This window comes from Heterocephalus glaber, unplaced genomic scaffold (genome assembly GCF_053883595.1).
Source record: "Heterocephalus glaber isolate CG9 unplaced genomic scaffold, H.glaber_assembly_v1.0 deba00000809, whole genome shotgun sequence".
Taxonomy (NCBI): domain Eukaryota; kingdom Metazoa; phylum Chordata; class Mammalia; order Rodentia; family Bathyergidae; genus Heterocephalus; species Heterocephalus glaber.
In genome coordinates, this window is record NW_028258163.1 from 12,268,047 (window position 1) to 12,290,485 (window position 22,439).

A 22,439-nucleotide genomic window follows, 5' to 3' on the forward strand; every position below is an offset into this window, starting at 1 on the left:
TAGCAGGGATTACAGACATGTGCCATCCACCTGCATATGCCCTTTGCTCTGTGCTTTTCTAAATTTTTAAAATTTATTTATTTATTTATTCTATGGTACTGGGGGTTGGATCCAGGGCCTTCACACCGAGCTACACACCTACCTCACTCCTTCCTCCCTTTTTCGACAAGGTCTCTCTAAGTCAAATTGCCCAGGCTAGGCTCAAACTTTCAATCCTCCTGCCTCAGTCTCCCAGAGAGCTGGGATTACAGGGCTTCCATTTTCAACACCTAAAATTCCTTTCTTTGGTTTGAATCTTGTCTTAAACCCCAGTACTTTAGGACTTTATCTCCAACTTCCCACTGAGCACACCCATAGTCCCAGACTGACATGTCACTTTTCTTTCTGGACAACCAACTTGGAAGTAAAGGCATCTTCTCTGCATTTTCTTTCTACTCAAAAACCCTTCATTCTCTCCTGGACACATAACTCTTCCTAATGGAAGACAAATATGATCCAGTTGGACAGAAATCCTGCCGAAGTATCCCTGGGTACAAGCAGTGTAGACATACAAGTCAGAAAGGCCTGTCAACGGCTGCCACAGAGCAGCAGGAGCCACCTCTCAAGTCACAGGGAGACACCAGTTGATTTTTCATGTGATCAAGGAGCACTTCAAGGTCTGATGGATTTTTGCCAGGCAAAAATGATGCTCAGTTTGTCACACGGCCTTTTGAAAAATAACACCAGGAAATAATTCAGTTACACTCTCTCTGAACAGAATGGATGGCTATGCCCTCTGAGCTCCAGGGATCCGGTGATGTGACTTTGCGTTCAGAATGATGGCCATGGAGGCCCAAAAGCTCAACCGCAGGCCACTCCACCAGCGTAGGGGTCCACCTCAAGAGGACTGGGTCCCAAGGAGACGGGGGCCTCAACAAGCGACTTCTGTCCTGCCTTGTGACTCCAGTTACCAATCTTTTCAGAGGAAGTATCCTCATGAGGAGGGTCGCCCGCTGCCTCTGTGTAAAGTGACGAGGTATGAATGACCCAGCACACTACTTAGGAAGAAAGAGCACGTTGCAGCCTCACTGGTGGCTCCAGATCTCGGATGAGGCCCTTAGGCCCTGAGTGTCCCTGAATCTTTCAACACAAGGGGTCAGTTTGCTCAACAGTCCGATCCGGATCCTGAAGCAGGTAAAGCTTGCAAGGGTGACTGCTTCCTTTGGTGACCCATTGGTGCAGAGGGGGTTGAAAAATAAGCAGTGAATCCAGGACCTCTTGTACCCAAAGTGACAATCATACCACTAGACCAAGGAGCCAAACCTAGAAATCTATTTTATTCTTGTTGAATATTCATTTATATGGTAACTTGTATCCCAACGCTTGAAGAATTCTGATTCTTTTTCTAAGCCCAGTGATTTTCTGCAGACTCCACTGATGTTAACAGTTTTGGAAGGACCCAAGCCACAATGTTCCAATAATAAAAAATTTTTAAAGTTAATTTCAGGTCCTGGGCTAGGCCCTGAGTCAGCCTGTGGATCCAAAGTGTCTCAGTATGGTACTTCAAGGGTTAGGGCCTGGAATTAGAAAACCTAGGAAAAATAAGGATTGTCAACTTCATGGGACTAGCGGGAGAGGATTTGGAGCCCAAGGGATTAAACTGAAAAAGTCACCATCTTAGTCTGCTCAGATAGGACACATTGAGCTTCACAAATGTGCTTTTGCAACTTCCTTTTAGCTTTATTTGATTACCTGTGTATTATAGAAATTTCAAGAGGGCGCAGGAGGTGCCATCAGAGCAAAGGTGGTTGCTTCCAATACCATTCAAAAGGTGGTGGGTGAGCTTGGAAGACAGGGGTTGGTCCTCACTCTGTAGTCCCATCTGCTTCAGAAACAAGTGCCTGGACTATGGCTTTAATGTTCCCAGGCCCAAGCAGTGCCTGCCTCGGTCACATTGCCTACCCTGAGTAGTGCACATTCCTGACTCATTGGAGAAACTGGGAAAAAGAGCTGTTAAATAGTTCAGAACAACTGGACTAGGTGCCAGTCTCTAGGTCCGGGTGAGACCAGAGGAGGCAAAGGGAGAAGAGAAACTCTTTCTAACTCCTCTATGCAATACCATTTTCTATTTGTTTTAGATTCCAAGCTGAGAGTTTAGAAGAGCCCATAGAGAAGGAGCTGCAGCCCCGACTCCAAACCACTAGGAAAAGGAGCGTTAAAGGACCAAAGAAAAGCCTACTCCCTTTTTAGCCTGCTTCTGGTTCAGGAAACTGTAACTGAACTTGACTTCAAATTCTTTTCTGTTGTAATTGTATATTAAAATTCCATTTAGATATAAATACCAGTTGCCTGAAATTTTATAAACTTAACAGAATCAGTGTTATAGGCCTAGCTATAGGTTGGCTCCATAGCTCAGGTGTCAGAGGTATAGTCTTATGAACCAGCAGCTGTGAGTTCAAACCTTGCTGGGGCCTGTTGGATGCTTTTCAGGTTGCAAAAAGAATACTCTCATTTTGTCTATCCTGTTAACTTTGGCCCGCCGATAGCCAGGCTCCCTGGAGTCCTGTGCATTTCCCACTTGCATCCCCTAGGCGCCAGTTTCTCCTGCACTTTTTGCACAAAAATGAGTTTGCCATTACTCTGAGGCAGCCTAGTCCAAAAGCCATGCAGATACTTCCAATCCAGGTGGCTTTTGCTTTGTTTCCCTCCTCACTTCCTCCGACTCAGACTTCTCCTTAAGAATGCCCCTGTGATTCGGTTTACTATAGATCCCCCTTCTGGAAACCCTGCGAGCTCTACTCTGAGCCCAAGCCCCAAGCACAGTACCAAGAAGCCAGGCTTTTCGCTGAATTCACAGAATTTGACACCAATGGTTCCTAATGGCATCTTTTAGTAGTTCAGCTGGTAGAGCGGGGGACTGCAGTGTTGTTGGTGACTGTCACTCTTAGGTTGCTGGTTTGATTCCAGCTGGAAAGAAGTATTGTGGGCTTCTGCTTCACAATTTCATATCTTCCTAATTTTCACTCTGAAACATTTGTTTTTAAATCTATTTTCAGATTTCAGAGAATGGCTTTTCACTGACCACAAATTTTAATTTTGTGTTTTTTTAATTTGGGGTCCTCTCTGTGGCACTGCAGTAGGTAAGATTCACTTTACTCACAAGATGTGAATTAATAAAATTTATTTTAGTTTTGAATCTGTTAATCTCAAATCTTGCAGACTAACTTGCATTATCTGCATCTCGGGCAATATCCCTCATCTTCATCCCTACACTTTTTTCATTATTGTAAATAATTCATATGCCAATTCAGTGTTTAAGGAGAAATACTTTAGAAAGGCTATAAATCACACAGAAACTATACACTGTAAAGGTCAAATATGTATATGAACAATATTTCTTCATTAACAAGAAAGAAATACTAATTAAGCTAGAAAACGTTACTTTGCCATTAATCAGAAAGTATTTACTGACAAGAATGCAGTGACAAGGGCATTTTTGTAGCAAGTTACTATTTTCTGGAGAACAGCTAGGCATTGTAAATCAAGAAACCTAAAAGGACATTGTATTTTATTTTTACTTCTATAAATTTATCATTTAAAAATGAGCAAAAGAAATGTCATAATGTTTATCTGTGGTTGATTGATTTATCATACTTTTATGTATTTCTCAAAATATTTTGCCTGAAAACCTTTTTATTTTACAAAAGGAAGTTTAAAAATATACTATTCTACTATGGAAAATAGTTTAATATTTTGCTACAAAAGTAAGACTGTTTCCCATGCCATCCAGCGATCACATCCCTGGGTACTCGATTAAATGCAAAACCTGCACAGTAAGCTCTGTAGCGGCTTTATTCAGAGCTGCTAAAACTTGAAAGTGACCAAGGTATCCTTTTGTAAACAAACAGATAAATAAACTGTGCTACATCTACAACTACAACTGAAGAGTATTCAGCTGCAAAGCAGAAATGAGCTATCGAGCCCATAAAAGATACGGAGGTAAATTCTAATTCCTATTAGTAAGTGAAAGAAGCCAATCTGAAAAGGGTACGTTGTGTGAGATTCCGACTATATGACATTCTGGAAAAGGCAAAATTGCAAAGATACGAAAAAGATCAGTGGTTTTTAGGAGTGAAGGGAAGAAGAAGATGAACAAGTGAAGCACTGAGGCATTTCAGGGTGATGAAACTGCTCTGCATGCTACAGTAACAAGGGACACACGTCATCAAACATTAGTCTAAGGCCTGGGATCTCCAACACCAAGAGTGAACCCTAATGTACTTTGGTAGACTTTGGTTAATAATCGTGTATCAATAATAATTGGTTAATAATGATAAATCAATACTGGTTGAAACCATTGTACAAGTGAGAGAGGCTATGTGTCTTGAGAGGGGTGGGAGAATGTAAGAACTCTTCCTACTCAATTTTAGTGTAAACATGAAACTATTCTTTAAAAATAAGGTCTAACCAGCTGGGGATTTTGCTCACCAGCGGCTGCACCTGCCTCACAAGTGCGAGTAATTCATAGTTTGGTTGAAGAAACTAAATGGATAATGCTGTGTGTTGATATTACTACTAAACATTTACAAAATAACTTGGGGGCACAGTTAGGACAACAAAGAGGAGTGATCTGGAGGATGAGGAGAGACTAAAGAGAATTTTGAGCTTGAATTTGACAGAAATATTGATGTATTTTTAAGGGAGTAGAGGAACTTTTAGGTATGTGTATGTGGTGGAATGATAGAAAGTCTTGGGAGAGGAAACCGGAAGAGAGGGGAGGGGGATATGGCAGGGGTGCAGCTGGAGGAGTGGCAAGGGATGTCAAGAGGAATAAGGAAAGGGGACAGAGGAAAGGACAGAGCCTCAGAATTAGTTTGGTGTTTGCAGAAGTGATGCAGACAGAAAAAGTCAGGGAGTGGTGAACAGCAAATACGAATGGAAGTAGGCATCCTTCCATTAATGAGGGGACAGAACTGACTGGGGCTGCAGGACAGCCAGGGCTCTTCAGACAGAAGAGGCATAGGAATAAATCAACATGGACAAAAGCACTCCAGGGTGGTGCTCTTGAGAGTCTAGGAAATGCTCAGGTTGTGACTGGAGAATGTGGGAAGTGCCTGGAAAGGGCTGGATTGGGAAGTAGTGGCTGGGAGGGGGAGGGAGGAGACTCAGGTTTACTCTCTGTTGGAGGGAGATGAGGCCCCGACAGGGGACATTCTCTAGGGCTTTGCAAACATGAAACTAGAGAGGTCAGGCTTCTGGGAGTTATTAGAGTGAGATGAGTAAAAATGCACAAATTTAATACATCTCACGATAATGCACAGAAGTAAATGTCAGGAAGAAGGAAAAATAAGCATAGGGAGATGGAACAACTGCTCCATGGAGAAAGGAAGTGCAGTGATATGGCAGGTATGAAAGAGGGACATGAACAGAAATGTCAGGAATGTCCAATTTATCCACAGACACAGAAGCTTTATTTTTATTTATTTATATATTGTGTAAAATGTTTGGTTCTGGGGCTTTGTGTGGGCGAAGCACACACTCTATCACTGAGCTGCAGCTCCAGCACTAAAGGTGTTTCACCCTTCTTTCTCCACTAGCCTCTGCAAGCTTGGGTTCTCGGTTTCTGAGAAAAACTGGTGGGGTGACACTTGCCTAAAATCCCAGCACTGAAGAGACTCAGAGGAGGATGGTGAGCTTCAGGCCAGCCTGGGCTGCATATCCATTTCAAGGCCACCCTGGATGACACAGGAGACCCTGTATCAAGAAAATAAAACAAAAGCAAACCGCCTCTTTGGTGAAGACCTCAAAGGCCCAAGGTACTTCTTGGTGAGAAGTGGGAAAGAGGAAGGGAACTGATCTGGAGGGTCTTCCTAGTGAAACAGGAGGGATCTTGGAAGAGAACTCTGAATGAATTTGAAAAGGAAAGATATAAAAAGGAAAGCAGAATCAAAATGTGGCATAAAAATAATCCAAGGCCTCAGTACTTACAGAGTCAGAGCTGGTTGCTCCGTTTCTTTCATTCATTCCTTTGCGGGAATATCCTGAACTCCAGAGGGAGCTGCCCAGCGAATTGCATGTGTAATAGCAGAAGAATGCAGTGGAACTGAGGCAGGACAGAAGAAATAAAGGTAGGTAGAAAGGAGACAAAGAAAATGATAACTAAAATTTGGACTTTCAAAAGGACGGCAACTGCCCAAAGTTATTCACATTGGCATTCCCTTGGTTAATTTAGGCTCCTTTCCTTCCAGACTCATCACACCCAAAATTCCTTAAGAATACTGTAAGACCATAAATTCGCTTAGTTGAGAAAATAAAGAGCAGGAACCTGATCTTGAGATAAAGGAACAGGTTGATAAAATTCAAAGAATGCTTCAATTATTCATCTTTTTACAACTGGGCCCCTACCTGTAAAATGGGCCAGTACCCTTATGAGCAGGGGTCCACATTTTCCATAGGTTTCCACCCTTTCGGGAGAAACGTAAATGTTTCAGGTTGCAGAAGATAGCACACCTCTCTCTTGAGGCCCACATTCTATTTCTTTGAGTGTGTATTTAAAAAATTTTTGCCTAATAAATCCCTTTATGCCTCTTTCAGAATAGTCCTGGAATTCTTTTTCCATGAGTGGAGTCAGCAAACCTACAACTTATTTTAAGGGTAGGGTGGGTATAGGTTTCTTGTCACCACTTTGGCAACCTCCTTGGAGCTTGTCCAGTACAGAACAGCCCTTGTGAGTAGATGTTACTAAATGGGCCTTAAGTACATGCACTCCTCCTTCCCTCACTGGGCCAGAGTCCGAACAGGTATTGCAGCTGGGTGTTTCAGAGCCAGGACAGTCTCCCAGGTAAGTAGAGTCACTGGAAAGGGGCAGGAAAGGGGCTGACCCAACATTCACAGTGCATCCCCTGAGTGCCACATCAGTCTGATTTGGAGTCAGCTAACAATAAGCGTTGAAGTGTTTTGGAATCTGATAAGAGAAAAATTCTGAGATGCCCTAAATTTCATTGCAGAGGGCAGGAGGATGAAGGAGAGAAGACATCAGGGAAGTTAATTAGTTAAGAAGCTACAGTCCTAAAGAACAAAAGACAGTTTCACATTTTTGAATGTAAGTTAAAACCTTAAATCCCATCACTACCCACTAGGCACCAACACATCCTGCTTATAACCCCAAACCAATCCAGAGTCAATCACTTTATGTCTTGTGGACTGCCCTGTCCCAAACTTTCCCCTCTTCCTGTAATCCCACCTCTTTTCTCTATAGCAAATATATATTCAGTGTAAACAACTTATGTCTTTCTTCCCCAAATTTTTGTTATAAAAAATATTCTTAGCTCTGGTTTGCTGGAAATTTTCCCAACTGCTACCCCGCCCTGCTGCTGGAGGCTGCAAAAATTTGTCTCAGGAGCAGTCCTTTCTTTTAGACTAGCATTGGATAATAGCCCAATAAATCCTCTTATTTCAGGTTTTCTCAATCTTAAAGAGTTTGGTTTAACAAATCATAGTCAAAGTCAAACACAGAACAACCTTTTACCTTTTACCTGACCCCAGCTGCTTATGGGGTGTGTTAAAGCCTGCTAAGTCTTGGCTTTCTTCATTCATTCATCATCTTCGATTATAAAGTAGTGTTGCTTAGAAACAAAATAGACTATTCTTGGAATATTTCCAGAGCAGGAGCTCCAGCTCCAGCTCCTAAACCAGTACAGGCCGATGGAGGCAGCAGGGTGGTCTGAAAAGAATGGGGATGGGATTAAACTAGATCATGGGAAAGATTCAACATGAAAGTGGGTTTTAGAAGAGGGTGGGAAGGGTTCCCTATTGTGGGAACACAAAAATGGTGAAAAGTGTGAACTTTAGAAAAGTCAGGATGATCAAGGGAGTTCTGGAAATGGATGTCAGATGACACTGGCCTGCTGAAGCGGATATTTTCACGTAGGAAATCCAATGTGATTTGAGTTGCAAATAGAGGATTCAGAGGAAAATGATGTGAGATGTCGAGGAAGTATCTTTTTTTTTTTTGTACCAAGGATCAGACTCACGAACCTTGTGCTTGTGAGGCAGGTGTGGTGCCACTGAGCTAAATCCCCAGCCCTGGGAAGTATCTTTGACAGGAAAGAAACATTTCAAAAATGTTTGTGTCCTTAAATCACCAGGATCTCTTTTACTTTGGACCCTTAACACCCTAGAATCACAGCTAGATTAAAACACACTACTAGCAGTGGTGGGATTCAAACCCACATCCCCAAAGAGACTGGAGCCTAAATCCAGCCACCTTAGACCACCTGGCCACACTACCACATGACTAAAGTAAGGGGTCTTCTTATTACAATTTTCCAGTATTTTGTCTTAGCTCACAGACACAAAGTTCTGAATTTTCTTCCAGGGTGAGTAGAGTATTTTTTCTCATCTCCAAAGATCTGAGAAAATCCCAGAGAGTGGATGAATCATCCATCATTACAGGTCGTGAGAGGTGGTCTAGAAGGTGTGAATGAAATGTGAAAGTTGCCAGAATCAAAATGGAGTTGCCTGTATCAACCCTATCAAAAAATAAGTAAAGGCACGCCCTACTGAGGTCCCGAGTCACGCAGAACATGCCGAATCAGCCCATTGCAGGCAGGCAGGTCTGCGGACACCCTACTGAGGTCTCGAGTCACAGGGAACATGCCGAATCAGCCCGCATCCCGGCAACAATCCACTGAACACCCCCACTCCCTGCTCCTCTGTACAGCCACCTGGGTCCACACTACAAAGACACAGAGGACACCGTACCACCAGACCATGGTACTGAGTCCCGCTGCTCCCTGCTCAGAGGTAGGGGCTTCTGAGCCACTGTCCCACTGTTCCTGGTCCAGAGGAAGGGGCTTCCTGGCCACCATCCCTCCCGCTGCTCCCAGCCCAGAGGAAAGGGCTTTTGGGCCACCTTCTGTCCTGGCGCTCCTGGTTCAGAGGAAGGGGCTTCCAGGCCACCATCCCTCCCAGTGCTCCCAGCCCAAAGGTAGGGGCTTCTGAGCCACCATCCCACTGCTCCTGGACCAGAGGAAGGGGCTTCCAGGCCACCATCCCTCCCACTGCTCCCAGCCCACAGGAAAGGGCTTTTGGGCCACCATCCCTACTGCTGCTCCCACCAGCTGACCCACCTTTCCCAGCTCAGAGGAGGTAATCCATGCAGGCGCCAACAGACCCCCCCCCCCAGTCAAAATGAGAAAACATGTAAATAAGTCTCAAAACCAGACTTCCAGATCACCTACAGCAACCCCAAAGGGAAATGAGGTGGAACACTCTTGATACTCAACCACCTGGACCCACTGAACTGGCAACAAAAGGGGATCTGGAAAAAAGGAAATCAGAAATAATTTCTCAGATAACAGGAGAAATTGTGCCCCTAGTGCAAGACATGATTAATCTAGAGAGGAGCTCAAGAACATGATGGAATCTCAACACAGGAAACAAATGGAATCCATAAAACAGATGCAAATAGATTTCCAGGACATGAAAAACTCCACTGAAAATCTACACAGCAGAATGAGCCAATGTGAGGACAGAATTTCAGATATAGAAGATAAAATTGCAATTAGTGACCAGGAAAAGAAAAATTGCTTCAAAATTATAAGGGAACATGAGAAATTAATCCAGCAGCTGCTAGATGATGCAAAGAAGAATAACATAACACTGATTGGAGTCAATGAAGAAACAGGAGAGAGTGCAGATGACATAAAAAAATCTCTTCACAGAAATAATGGCAGAAAACTTCCCAAGCAGGGGAAAAGAGCTTGACATACAGATAAGTGAGGCATATAGTACTCCAAATAGCCTTGATCAAAAAAATCTACACATAGGCATATAATTGTTAAGATTCCAGAAACTCAACAGAAGAACAAAGTTCTACAAGCAGTTAGAGAAAAGAAACAAATCACATACAAAGGAAAGCCCATCAGAATCCCAGCAGACTTCTCAACACAAACCATCAAGGTAAGAAGAACTTGGAGTGACATATTCCAAGCCCTAAAAGAAAACAACCTCCAACCCAGATTGATGTACCCTGCAAAACTATCTTTCAAAATGGATGGAGAAATAAGATACTTTCATGACAAAGAGCACCTTAGGAACTTCGTGAATACCAAACCAGCACTCCAAAGAATTTTACACAATAGCCTAGGAACAGACATTGAGGATCACAACCCCAGGAAGCAAAGCAGAATGAACCCATCTGGCATGACAAGAAATTAAATGTAAAGGGGGAGAACCCAACAAAAAGAAAAAGTCATGGCAATGACAAGTCAATATGTTTCAGTTATAACCATCAACGTTAATGGTCTCAATTCACCAATCAAAAGAAATAGACTGGCAGAATGGGTCAAGAAGCAAAATCCAACAATATGCTGCATACAAGAAACACACTTAATTCAAAAGGAAACTCATAGACTGAAAGTTAAAGGGTGGAAAACAATACTCCATGCGACAGGAACCTGAAAAAAAGCAGAAGTAGCGATCCTCTTTGCAGATCAAGTAGATTTCAAACCAACACTGATTAAGAGAGATGAACAAGGACACTACATCCTTGTAAAGGGAAGAATCCAAGAGGAAGAGATGACAATCATAAATATCTATGCACCAAACACTAGTGCACCCAACTATATAAAACAAATACTAACGGACATGAAAAGTCATATATGCACTAATACAATTGTAGTGGGGGACCTCAACACCCCACTGTCACAAATAGATAGATCAACTAGACTAAAAATAAGTAATGAAATACTAGAACTCAATCAAACTCTTGAACAAATGAACTTAACAGATGTTTACAGAGTCTTCCACCCCACAAAATCAGAATACACATTCTTCTCAGCTGCACATGGGTCATTCTCCAAATTAGAGCACATACTCACTCATAGAACAGGTTTAAGTAGGTGCAAAGGAATTGAAGTTATCCCCTGTATATTATCAGACCATAGTGCAATGAAATTGGAGATCCATAGCAAAAGAAACTCAAAAAATTTCATAAACACATGGAAATTGAACAACACACTTCTGAATAACCAATGGGTCACAGAGAAACTTAAAGAAGAAATCAGACAGTTCCTTCAATTAAATGACAATGACATTACAATATATTGGAATCTACGGGACACAATTAAAGCAGTCTTATGAGGGAAATTCATAGCAGTGAATACGCATATTAGGAAAACAGAACAAGCCCAATTAAACAACCTGATGCTGCACCTCAAGCTTCTAGAAAAAGAAGAACAGGACAACCCCAGAGCTCATACAAGGGAGGAAATTATAAAGATCAGAGGAGAAATCAATGCAATGGAGACTAAGAGAACAATACAAAAAATCAATGAAGCCAAAAGTTGGTTCTTCGAAAGAATCAACAAAATTGATAAACCCTTAGCCAACCTTATCAGAAAAAGGAAAGAAAAGGCCCAAATCCATGCAATTAGGAATGAAAAGGGTGAAATGACAACAGACCCAGCAGAAATCCAGAGGATCATCAATACCTACTTCCAGAACCTATACACCAATAAGATGGACAACACAGAAGAAATGGAAAGATTCCTAGATACATATGAATTACCAAAGTGGAACGAAGAAGACCTAAAAATTCTGAACAACCCAATATCAACCCATGAAATTGAAAATGTTATTAAAAACTTATCAACTAAGAAAAGCCCAGGCCCTGATGGCTTCATTGCTCAATTCTACAAGACATTTAGAGAGGAACTGCTGCCACTACTGTTTAAACTCTTCAATGAAATTGAAAGGGAAGCAATACTCCCAAATTCATTCCTGGAAGCAAGCATCACCTTGATCCCCAAAGCAGAGAAAGACCCAACTGAAAAGGAGAACTATAGGCCAATCTCACTACTAAACATAGATGCAAAAATCCTTAATAAGATAATGGCAAACAGAATGTAGAATATCATCAAGAAGATCATACATCCTGATCAAGTGGGATTCATCCCAGGGATGCAGGGATGGTTCAATATATGAAAATCAATCATGTAATACACTATATCAATAGAGCCAAGGACAAAAACCATATGATTATCTCCATAGATGCAGAAAAAGCATTTGACAAAATCCAACATGCATTTATGATAAAAACCCTACAAAAAATTGGAATAGATGGTCTCTACCTCAAACTGATAAAAGCCATCTCTCAAAAACCAACAGACAATATCATACTAAATGGTCAATAACTGAAATCCTTCACACTCAAATCAGGAACAAGACAAGGATGTCCACTATCACCACTCTTGTTCAATATAGTTCTGGAAACATTAGCCATGGCAATTAGACAAGAGAAAGAAATAAAAGGAATAAAGATAGGAAATGAAGAAGTCAAATTGCCATTATGTGCAGATGACATAATACTGTATATAGAAGACCCCAAGAACTCCACCAAAAGTCTTCTAGACTTAATAACCAAATTCAGTCAAGTAGTTGGTTACAGGGTCAACACACAAAAATCAATAGCTTTCCTCTACACAAATGACAGACTCACTGAGAGAGAAATAGGGCAAATAATTCCTTTCACAATAGCATCCAATAAACTGAAATACCTAGGAACCAACCTAACGAAAGAAATCAAAGACCTCTTCTCTGAAAACTATGGCACTCTGAAAAGAGAGATTGAAGATGATATCAGAAAATGGACAGACATCCCCTGCTCCTGGGTAGGAAGGATTAATATAGTGAAAATGGCCATACTTCCAAAACTGCTACATAGGTTTAATGCAATTCCAATTGAGATCCCAGCAGCATACTTCATGGACCTTGAGAAAACAATCCAAAAATTCATTTGGAACAAGAAGAGACCTAGAATAGCAAAAGCAATTCTAGGTAACAGAGACATGGCAGGGGGTGCCACAATCCCCAACCTGCAACTATACTACAAAGCTACTGTGATAAAAACAGCATGATACTGGCAAAGAAACAGACCTGAGGGCCAGTGGAACAGATTAGAAGATGCAGAAACAATGCCAGACACACTCAGCCATCTCATCTTCAACAAAGGAGCCAAACACCCTCACTGGAGGAAAGATAGCCTCTTTAATAAATGGTGCTGGAAAAATTGGGCTTCAACTTGCCAAAGATTAAAACTAGACCTATATCTCTCACCATGCACTAAACTAAAATCAAAATGGATTAAAGATCTAAATATTAAAATAGAAACTCTGAACCAGTTGGAACAGAGGTTAGGTAGAACCCTTGAAGACATCAGTGTAGGAAAAGATTTTATGAACAAAACCTCAGCTGCCCATGAACTAGCACAAACAATCAACAAGTGGGATCTCTTCTTATTAAAAGGCTTCTGCACAGCAAGAGAAACCACCAGCAGTGTGAAGAGACAACCCACAATGTGGGAATAAATCTTCACCTGCTCTTCCTCAGACAAAGGTCTACTATCCCGAATCTATAAAGAACTTAAAAAGATCAGACCTCCCAAATTTAAAGACCCAATAGAAAAATGGGCATCTGAAATGAACATTTCTCAGACAAAGTAGAAATAGTAAATAAATACATGAAAAAATGCTCAACATCACTGGTCATTCGAGAGATGCAAACGAAAACAACACTGAGATTCCACTTCACTCCAGAAAGAATGGCTGCTATCATGAAATCAACCAATAACATGCTGGCGGGGCTGGGGGGAAAGAGGAACCCTGCTCCACTGCTGGTGGGAGTGTAGACTGGTGCAACCACTTTGGAAATCAGTATGGAGATACCTCAAAGAACTAGGACTGGAAGTCCCATTTGACTCAGCTATTCCACTGCTGGTGATCTTCCCCAAAGAATTAAAAGAATCATACCACAGTGATATATGTGCACCCATGTTCATAGCAGCACAGTTTGTGATAACTAAAACTTGGAAACAGCCCAAATGCCCATCAACTGGAGACTGGATAAAGAAAATGTGGTTTTTTAATAAAATGGAGTACTACTCAGCCATAAAAAATGTGAAATTAGAGACATTTATAGCTAAGTGGATGCACATTGAGGTGATACTGTTAAGTAAAATAAATAGGACACAGATGTGTAAATACCGAATAGTTTCTCTGGTGTGAGAAACTGAAAGTGTAAATAAGGACTAAAATGTATAATAGGTAATGTGAAATAGGAAGAAAAGGGGCAAAGGGGAAGGAAGTGGGAGGGCCAGGGGAAAGGATAGAAGGGAATGGGATTAATATGAGAAAATGGAAAAATAGGAACAAAATCTTTGTAAATAGGGAAGACTGGAGGAGTTGAAGGGAGGGCTGGGCAAGGGTGAAAAATAAGAACCAAGAGAGACTATGTAAAGGTGCAAATTTCCAATGATGAATGTCATTATATTGTATACCTACAATGTACCAATGATTAGAATGAATAATTGATAATGCAAAATAGGAAGAACAGGTCCAAAGGGATAGAAGTAGTGGGAGGGGCAGGGGAAAGGGAAGAAGGGAAAGGAAAAATGATGAGAAATGGAAAAAATGGAAATAAAGTCTTTGTAAATAGGGAAGGGTGGAGGGGGTGAAGGGAGGGCTAGGAATGGGGAAAAAATAAGAACCAAGATGCATTATGTAAAGGTACAATTTCCAATGAGAAATGTAATTGTATTGTATACCTACAATGTACCAATAAAAGAATTTAATAAAGTGTAAAAATTAAAAAAAAAATAAGTAAAACCCGGAGGTTATGAAGGAAAAATTCTTAAGAATGATTGCCCAAAGGTAACTAAGACAAAAGACTGCCAGAACCGCAAGCTTGTATAGAGGCCACCACAATCTTACATAAAAAGTACTTCTCAGGGAATTTCTGCCCAGCAAATGTCTGTATATCTTCAACGGATACCACTCATTCATCACTGTGGCCAAGGATTGCTTCAGAATATCTGATGTTGTCCTCACTTTGTATTTGAAAACTACTTACCTCTACTGCTCTGAACATGCCCAGTTTACTATGGCATGTATATTCCCATCGGAATATTGTATTATTCCCAAATAAGCATGAGTATCCTGTGTGGAATCTTTCTGATTATTTTTCCCAGGCTGGCACAGGTAATCGACAATTCTTAGTTGCAATATTTTTGCAAGATTTTTATCTTTTCCTTAACATAAGCAACAAGACACAGAATAAGGGGGCTAACCCCCCTCCCCCAAGACTTATTGCAGGTTATGTGAGAAGATGAAATAATAGGAACTCCTTGCTGTTAGGTCTCTGGGTAGGAATCTTCCTTGGAGTGCTACGGGATGGAAGATCAGGTCCCCTTTCCTTCACAGATCTGGCCCCCTTTCCTTCACAGATCAGGCAAGGCGGTCACCGTGTTCGCAGGAAGCTCCTTTCGCCTCCTTCTGCAGGTTCAGCACGGCGAGGGTGGGTTTAACCACTGGCCTTCATAGTGAGGAACCGAGGAGGCCTCGGGTGCTCCCACAGACCTGCGTCCTTGGCCACCGCTGTCGCGCTGAACGCTTTTCCGGTCAGAGATACAGAGGGAGGGAGGTCGCATTGCAAGAGCACCCCCAGCCCAGAACGGGGCTGTATCTTTCCTTTCAAGGAGCAGAGGGTGCTCTAGGAACAGTTTCAGATGCGGTGCCTGCTTCCAGAGTGGGAATCACTTATCTGCCAAAAGAACCCCACTGGCGCAAAGCCCCGCCTTGTGCATTATTCATGTTTGGCCCTTTCAGATGGGCCGTTTCTGCGTCTCTGCGTCTCTGGAAATTTCCCTCTAGGCGTCAATTAAAGTTTCCTAAATTTGAGTGTCCCCCCTACTCCTCGACCTCGATCACTCTAAGACCCGCATCCCTGTCTCGGCCCTGCCCTCCTTGGCGAAGGGCTCTCCGAGGGCTCTCCAAGCCTTGGTGGCCCGAGGAGCTGGGTGTGTGTGTGTCAAGCGTGGGCACAGAGGGAGACAGAAGTTTTTCGCCTTCTAGTTCATGGGCTCACAACCTTTACCGAATGAGTCAAAGGAGGCAATGGATTTTAAGTTTACAGATTTCTGACAAACATTGTGATGTTAAGCAAATGCAGACGTTAAAAAATAGCGCGGAAGCAGGACTGTAGCAGAGCACCCAACTCGTACTAAAACGACTTGGTTCACCCTTGGAGCTTTCCCTAATCCTGATAGTTGTAGTAATAAAGAAGTACCAGCTCTTTCACAGATGATTTTTAGTTTTGTTTACCGGACTATGTAAATGAGTTTTCAAAAAGTTGAAAGCACAACTTTCAAATAAAAATTATTGTTTTTATAGCAAAGATGCGAAAATACGTATACCTTAAACTCTTCCTCTTCAATATGCCCTTTTCGCATTTATTCTCTTTCCCTGGACTTTGAGAAAGAGACAGTCACAAAAACAAACAACAGCAAACAAACAAAATAAAGCAGATTTAACGATCTCATTTGATGCTGTGGACTCAGAACAAAACCACGGTCCATCTCTCACCTCCTTCCCCGGATTTTGCCACCGTGGAAGCACAGGGCTTAGGTTGCCTGTGAGATAGCCCCCAAGTGGGGTGTTGTATCCCAGGAAGTCTGCTGTGCACCCAAATATCCCAAATTCTTTCATCAGCATCCTTTTTGTGCTCCACGGAGGCTCAGGCGAACGTGTCACCTCAGCAATAAGGACCAGAAGCCAGCCAAATGGTGGCTTTCTGCTCACAGCAGTCTTTTGGTGGGACTCAGAGCCACGAAAAGGTTTCAGTTTTGTAGCAGAATATCCTGGAATTCGACTTAAACTAAAATCCTGTTTTATAGTTCAGTGACGACCTAATAATACACATCTATAAGATGAAAGATAGAGCGCTGAGTTTCAAGTAATGGCTCCATAGCTCAGGGGTTAGAGCACTGGTCTTGTAAACCAGGGGTCGCGAGTTCAAATCTCGCTGGGGCCTATAACTTTTCGTTTTCCCCGTACACACAGACCTCTCTGAGAGAGGCGGTGGGGCTGGCTGCGGATCCCGCGCCGCGTTCTCAGAGATCCCTGTGTCCTCGAGTTGTCTAGGCGGCACGGAGTAATCTTTGCCTCTGAGGCTTCCGGTGTGGCGGAACCGGTCACAGCCTGCTTGGGGCTTGCTACCGCGAGGTGTGCAAACTGGTTTGCAGTCTTACCAGCAGGGGCCGCTGGAGCACCGCATTACTCAAAAAAGGAAAAAAAAAAAAAAAAAAAAAACCGGCTGCTGACTCCCATCAGCCTTCAGTCTGATTTAAAGGAGGTAGTCTGTCTGGCTCGTTGGTCTAGGGGTATGATTCTCGCTTAGGGTGCGAGAGGTCCCGGGTTCAAATCCCGGACGAGCCCTGTTTTCATTTTCTCTACCTTGCTTTTGGAAAATTGCACCGAAAATTCCACAAGGGGTGTGAAATAGCAAACTAAGGACGGCTCGAAGTTGGCTCTTCGGCCTGAAAGAACGATCCTTCTCCTTCAGTGGCCTCTCAGCGCATTGCTGTGAAATGGGAATTGTAACACTCTCCTTTTCCTTCCTAGCTCCAGCAATCGTATCAGACGAAATAGACCATGGAAACTGCATGGAAAACGAAATCAACAGCCTTAGGTAAATATAAGAAATGATTTTCTTTCTTGAGAAGGAATCGGAAGCTGATGCATTCTACTACCATCCTCACCTGGTGTGTGCGATGTGTTCCCTTTTAAGTTAGTTTACGTGCTGTCGCATGATAATGGTCTTTCCTTTCTCCTTTACTTTTTTCACTGTAGCCCTTTCCTCCTCCCCATCTTGCTCCCCCTCTCCCATCTTCTTTTTCACCACAATCCTGTGAACTGAGCAAGAAATTCTGCCAACCCCAATGGAGCAATGAGTAATGGCAATATAAATTACCAAAGGCAAAAATTTAAATGTTAAATTAAAAAATGTTTTCTGGATCCCTGGCAACTCTCTATATTGAATGACAACTATTGCAGAAAGCTACGACTTAGAAGTGAACTACATTCCCTTTCTGGCAATAAACCAACCAACCGCCTGTCCCTGGCGCCCACAGCCTCCCTCTTCTGTCCTGTTTTAAGGCGCATCTTCTGCTTCTACCAAAGACAATCGCTCCGATTTAACGTGACGGAATCCCGTCCTCTCCCCTACAGAAGGACCTGGTTTCGGCTGTCAACCCTCCCTCCGCACCCCACCGCCATCCCAATACACAGGGCAGGATTCCTCCTCCCAGTCAGCATGCACATGTGCTTAACGATCTCCAGGCCTTTAAAAATGCCCTTCTTAAGCACTTTTTCCAATGCCATTTCTCTTTCCCTGTACAGAAAAAAAAAAAAAAAAACCTTAAAAATTGTACGTTCTGTGCCTCTACTTCCTCCCCCCACGTCCTTTCCTCAGCCAATGAGGAGGAGGCTTTTTGTCAAGGTCATCAAAGACTACAGTGTTTCGAGATTTTCAGGCCCCCTTGTTCATTGTGCTTGACTCCTCAGCAGCGCAGGTGACTACAGTACGTTCCTCACTGCAGGAGCCGCCACTCACCCCCGCCGTTTATTTCTTTCTTTATTTATTTTGAGGCAGGGTCTCTCTAATTTAAGCTTACAGGTTTCTGATATTAAGTCCCAGCACTTTGCCCCTGGGAAGCCATGCGTTCAGAGGCACCTTGCCAAGGTGCTGTTGTCTTTAAGGATTATGCATTGTTATTATGTTTTAAATGTTCATTAGTATATGTTCGTACTACATAATGATTACATTCATCATGGGGAGCTGGTACATGTACATAACACATCTTAATTCTTTCTACATTCCATTCCCCTCCCCTTCTCTCTCCAATCATCTCTTGGTCCTCTTTCCAGTTGCAAAAGATCCTTCATAACGTGAAGCTCACAAACAGTGCTAACCCAGTGGTTAGGTGACAGAGGTAGACTGAAGAAACTGTTTATCTCTTTTTTATTTTGAAACTGAGTATTTTAACATAGCTGCACTGTTTCAAAAAGTATGTGGCAGCGGTGGGATTCGAACCCACGCCCCCGAAGAGACTGGAGCCTTAATCCAGCGCCTTAGACCGCTCGGCCACGCTACCCACTTGCCAAAATGCAACTGTACATTGTCTATCGTTCTCTTTATCTCCCAGCCCACTCCATGGTTCACATGTTGCAGCTCCGCGCCTCTTTTTCCTTTTCTTTCCGGTTTAGGTTTTGTTGTTCTCCTAAACCGCAATATTCGAAGTTTAGGAAAGGAACCGCGCAGGACAACGATACATGGGCCCCCGAGAACGGGCGATCACCTGGGGCAGGTCGGGGCTGCGCAGCGTCGGCTCCGCGTCGGGCACCGGCTGGGCGCCGGCACAGTGGCCTCTCCAGCTCCTTACGCCGGCCGCGGCCACAGACAGAATGGGTACCTGGAAAGCAGGGGACGCCCTCCGAGTCACCCCGACTGTCCCTGACTTCCTCGCTCGGTTCCACTCAGGAGCGAAAACTTGCAGCGGACCCTTTAAAAAGAGTCCGTAGTTTCCGGGCCTTTTCAGAATTTAGGCGAGCGAGATTGCAATGACTTATTTTATCCAGTAGGCGTCACCCACGCCCTTAGTTATTAAAAGAGAACTTTGCAATCAGTTGTAGACGTGGCTGACACTTTCCTTATTGAAGTAGTAAAGTATAAGTTGTACCTTTAGTGGCTCGTTGGTCTAGGGGTATGATTCTCGCTTAGGGTGCGAGAGGTCCCGGGTTCAAATCCCGGACGAGCCCTGTTTTTCTTCTAGCTAGCTAGTTGTCTTCCCAGTAAATCCATGTGTTTAGACATTAAACACTTTCACATAAAGTACCCCCTGGGGCTTGGGATTTAGCTTGGTGATTCTGGCACCTGCCTCCCAAGTGCAAGGTCCTGAGTTCAATCCCTGGTACCAAAAAAGAAAAATAGCTACCATCTACACTTAATGATACTGTAAACAGCATTTTATACTACATTACTTAAGATTTATATATTTCATCTATAGGAAAATGCCCTTTGTTCTTAAATCATGAAGATAAACACCAGATGCTACTATGTATCATTTATATGTTTCTTCTACCAAAATCATTATACTAAAATTAACCACCCCTTCTCTTCTACAATTTTTTAAAAATTATCTAGAAATTGTAATTCAGGATTAGGCATATTTTGATAAGAGTTTTACATAGCCTTCGATGTCCTTCATTGTTAGCACAGGGACCTATCTGGGTGCAGCCCCTCCACTGGTCAGCACATACAGTGAGGTCTCCTGTCACATAAAGCCTGTGCTCCAGGTTCAAGTCCTTTTGTGAGGTGGGTGGGAGTGAAGAGATCCCCGCTAATGTAGCCCCTTGGAAATGAACTACTCAACAGGTATTTTCTTGCCCTGTGAGTCACACCTATGAGGCCTTTCAACCATTTCCTGTTGGGACCAATCCCAGGACCAATTACATTGGAATTACTGAGTATGGGGCCCTGGACTAGGCAGTTGTTTAAAAGCTCTCCGAGTCTGCCTGGGTTTGCTGTGGGACCTGCAAAGGCCCTGCCAGAGACCATGCCCTGTACCCCATAACTCTAGGCCCTCTTCGCCCCACTCCAGTTACCAGTCACTCCCTCACACCCACATCTGTATGGCCTTCTTCCCAGAATGATCTTGTTTTAACCCAAGGCAGATGATGTCTGCTTAAAACCTTCTACACATCTCCCTTTCATTCAGCATAAAATCGAAACAATTTACCATGGCTTGAAAAAGCCCCATCCTGATCTCTCCATTTCTTGGACTCCCTTCGTTTCCTTGTCTTCCTCTCTTGTCTATCTCTGTCACTGTTTTCACTCCATTCTGATACAGGAGCCCTGTAGGCCCCTCAAATGTGCTGGCATCAGAGCTTCATGCCTGCCCCTCTCTGCCTGGACTATCATATCTCCCAGAGCTGTACAGCTCCTTCCCTCTTTTCTTAAGATACACGTGTCAACTTTCAAAGATGGCTTCTCTGACCACCCCACATGAACAGCAGCTTCCCCTTTGTTGTCAGCCCCCTTCCTTTAACTTTCTCCATTGCACATGCCACTGCCTGACTTTTGGTGGTGCTGCTGCTTTTTAACATTAATTCCCTCTCCCTGCCACTTGAATGGATCTTTACAGCTGAAGTCTCAGAGGCTGGAAGAGTCCTTAGTACCTAATAGATACTCTGTAGATATTTGGTGAATGAATTGTGTAAATGGTTTTAAATCAATAAGTCATAGAAGCTGTTAAGGAAGGAGTCCCCAGCTCCTGGGACCATGGACAGGTACATATCTTTGGCCTGTTAGGAAAGCAGCACACAGCAGGAGGAGCAGCGGGTGAGTGGGCGAAACCTCATCTGTATTTACAGTCCTGCCTATGGCTAGAATCACAGCCGGAGTTCCACCGCCTGTCAGATCAGCGATGGCATTAGATTCTAGCAGAAACGAGAACCCTCCTGTGAACGCAGTTGCACACTCTCTGAGACGCTAAGGCCTGGTGATCTGAGTTGGACCTGTAGTGGCGATGCTAGCACTGGGGGGTGGGGGCGCGGCTACAAACAGAGATTAATATTAGCAGAGCAGTTTGATTGAACCGAGACCAGAATCAATTGCTTACAGACTCATACCAAAACCCTATCAGTGAGTGACAAGTGACGATTAAGCTGCATCTTGTGGCTGGCTTTTTTAGTGGCAAGCAAGTTGATGTACTTTTAATTCTACAGCTGCGTCTGGCGGCAGGCTTTAGGTCAGACTCTGACGCTTATTTTAGTCCTGAATGGCCCTGCCCATTGTTTTTTTCACTATTTCCATCAGCCCCCTCCCCACACTGCACACTTGTCCCAGTCACAGTGTTGATAGTCCACAAACTAACTCTAGCCAAAATGAGTAAACCAAATGTCACCAGAGAGCTTCTTTGAAAAGGGGGAAATTACCACTCCGTGGAAAAATTGTCCTCCACAAAACTGGTTCCTAAGGTCAAAAAGATGAGGGAGAACTTATACTGTGACACCAGTAAGGAGGGCTTACTTAGAGGGCTCTTGCAGAAGATGTGTCATCCTCAGGGAAAGACGGGATGAGGGTGGGCAGTCCCCAGAATACTCTGTGGCAGTTCTCCATCTGGCCACAGTGTGGCCCTTTAGATGTTTTAGATAAGCTTTAAAAGTCAGGACCCAAAGGAAGGTACAAAGAAGGAAATGGAGATCTTTGGGGCCCTGACCTCTCCTTGCAGTTGCTCCAGGCAGACCTGCACTAGAAGACTCCACCAGGTTCATGTGGTCAGAGTAAGCTAAACCACATGATGTTTTAGAACATAACAGGATTACACAGGGCAGGGCCATTCTAGAATAGTGCATATGAGAACTGATTTAGCAAAACGAGCAATGAGAGTCTATGCTAGGGAGACCAACAAGGAAGGGAAAAACTAAGGTTGAGGAAGGTCCTGGGTAACCCAATAGGACTTTGTCAGCCTTGCTTAACTAGATTTTTGTGACGAAGGATCTGTTACTATGTAGCGAAACTGCTGCTAGCACATGGGGACAGTGGAGGGAGGACTATGGACC

At 43.3% G+C, this 22,439-nt stretch overlaps 2 long non-coding RNA genes and 4 other non-coding genes across 6 annotated transcripts; 4 read left to right on the forward strand and 2 right to left on the reverse strand.

The window, feature by feature from the left end:
* Positions 1–16,775: 16,775 nt before the first annotated feature.
* Positions 16,776–16,848, forward strand: Trnat-ugu (transfer RNA threonine (anticodon UGU)). The gene has a single exon. It is a non-coding gene; the product is annotated as a tRNA-Thr (tRNA).
* Positions 16,787–19,333, forward strand: LOC147829034 (uncharacterized). Its single transcript, XR_015449815.1, has 2 exons — positions 16,787–17,505; positions 19,083–19,333. It is a non-coding gene; the product is annotated as an uncharacterized LOC147829034 (long non-coding RNA).
* On the forward strand, positions 17,181–17,252 carry Trnap-agg (transfer RNA proline (anticodon AGG)). Its single transcript has one exon. It is a non-coding gene; the product is annotated as a tRNA-Pro (tRNA).
* LOC147829035 (uncharacterized) lies at positions 18,821–19,311 on the reverse strand. The gene is made up of 2 exons (XR_015449816.1): positions 19,175–19,311; positions 18,821–19,096 (listed from the first exon to the last, which is right to left on the reverse strand). It is a non-coding gene; the product is annotated as an uncharacterized LOC147829035 (long non-coding RNA).
* Trnal-aag (transfer RNA leucine (anticodon AAG)) lies at positions 18,889–18,970 on the reverse strand. Its single transcript has one exon. It is a non-coding gene; the product is annotated as a tRNA-Leu (tRNA).
* A 229-nt stretch (positions 19,334–19,562) lies between the features above and the next one.
* Trnap-agg (transfer RNA proline (anticodon AGG)) lies at positions 19,563–19,634 on the forward strand. The gene has a single exon. It is a non-coding gene; the product is annotated as a tRNA-Pro (tRNA).
* Positions 19,635–22,439: the final 2,805 nt, after the last annotated feature.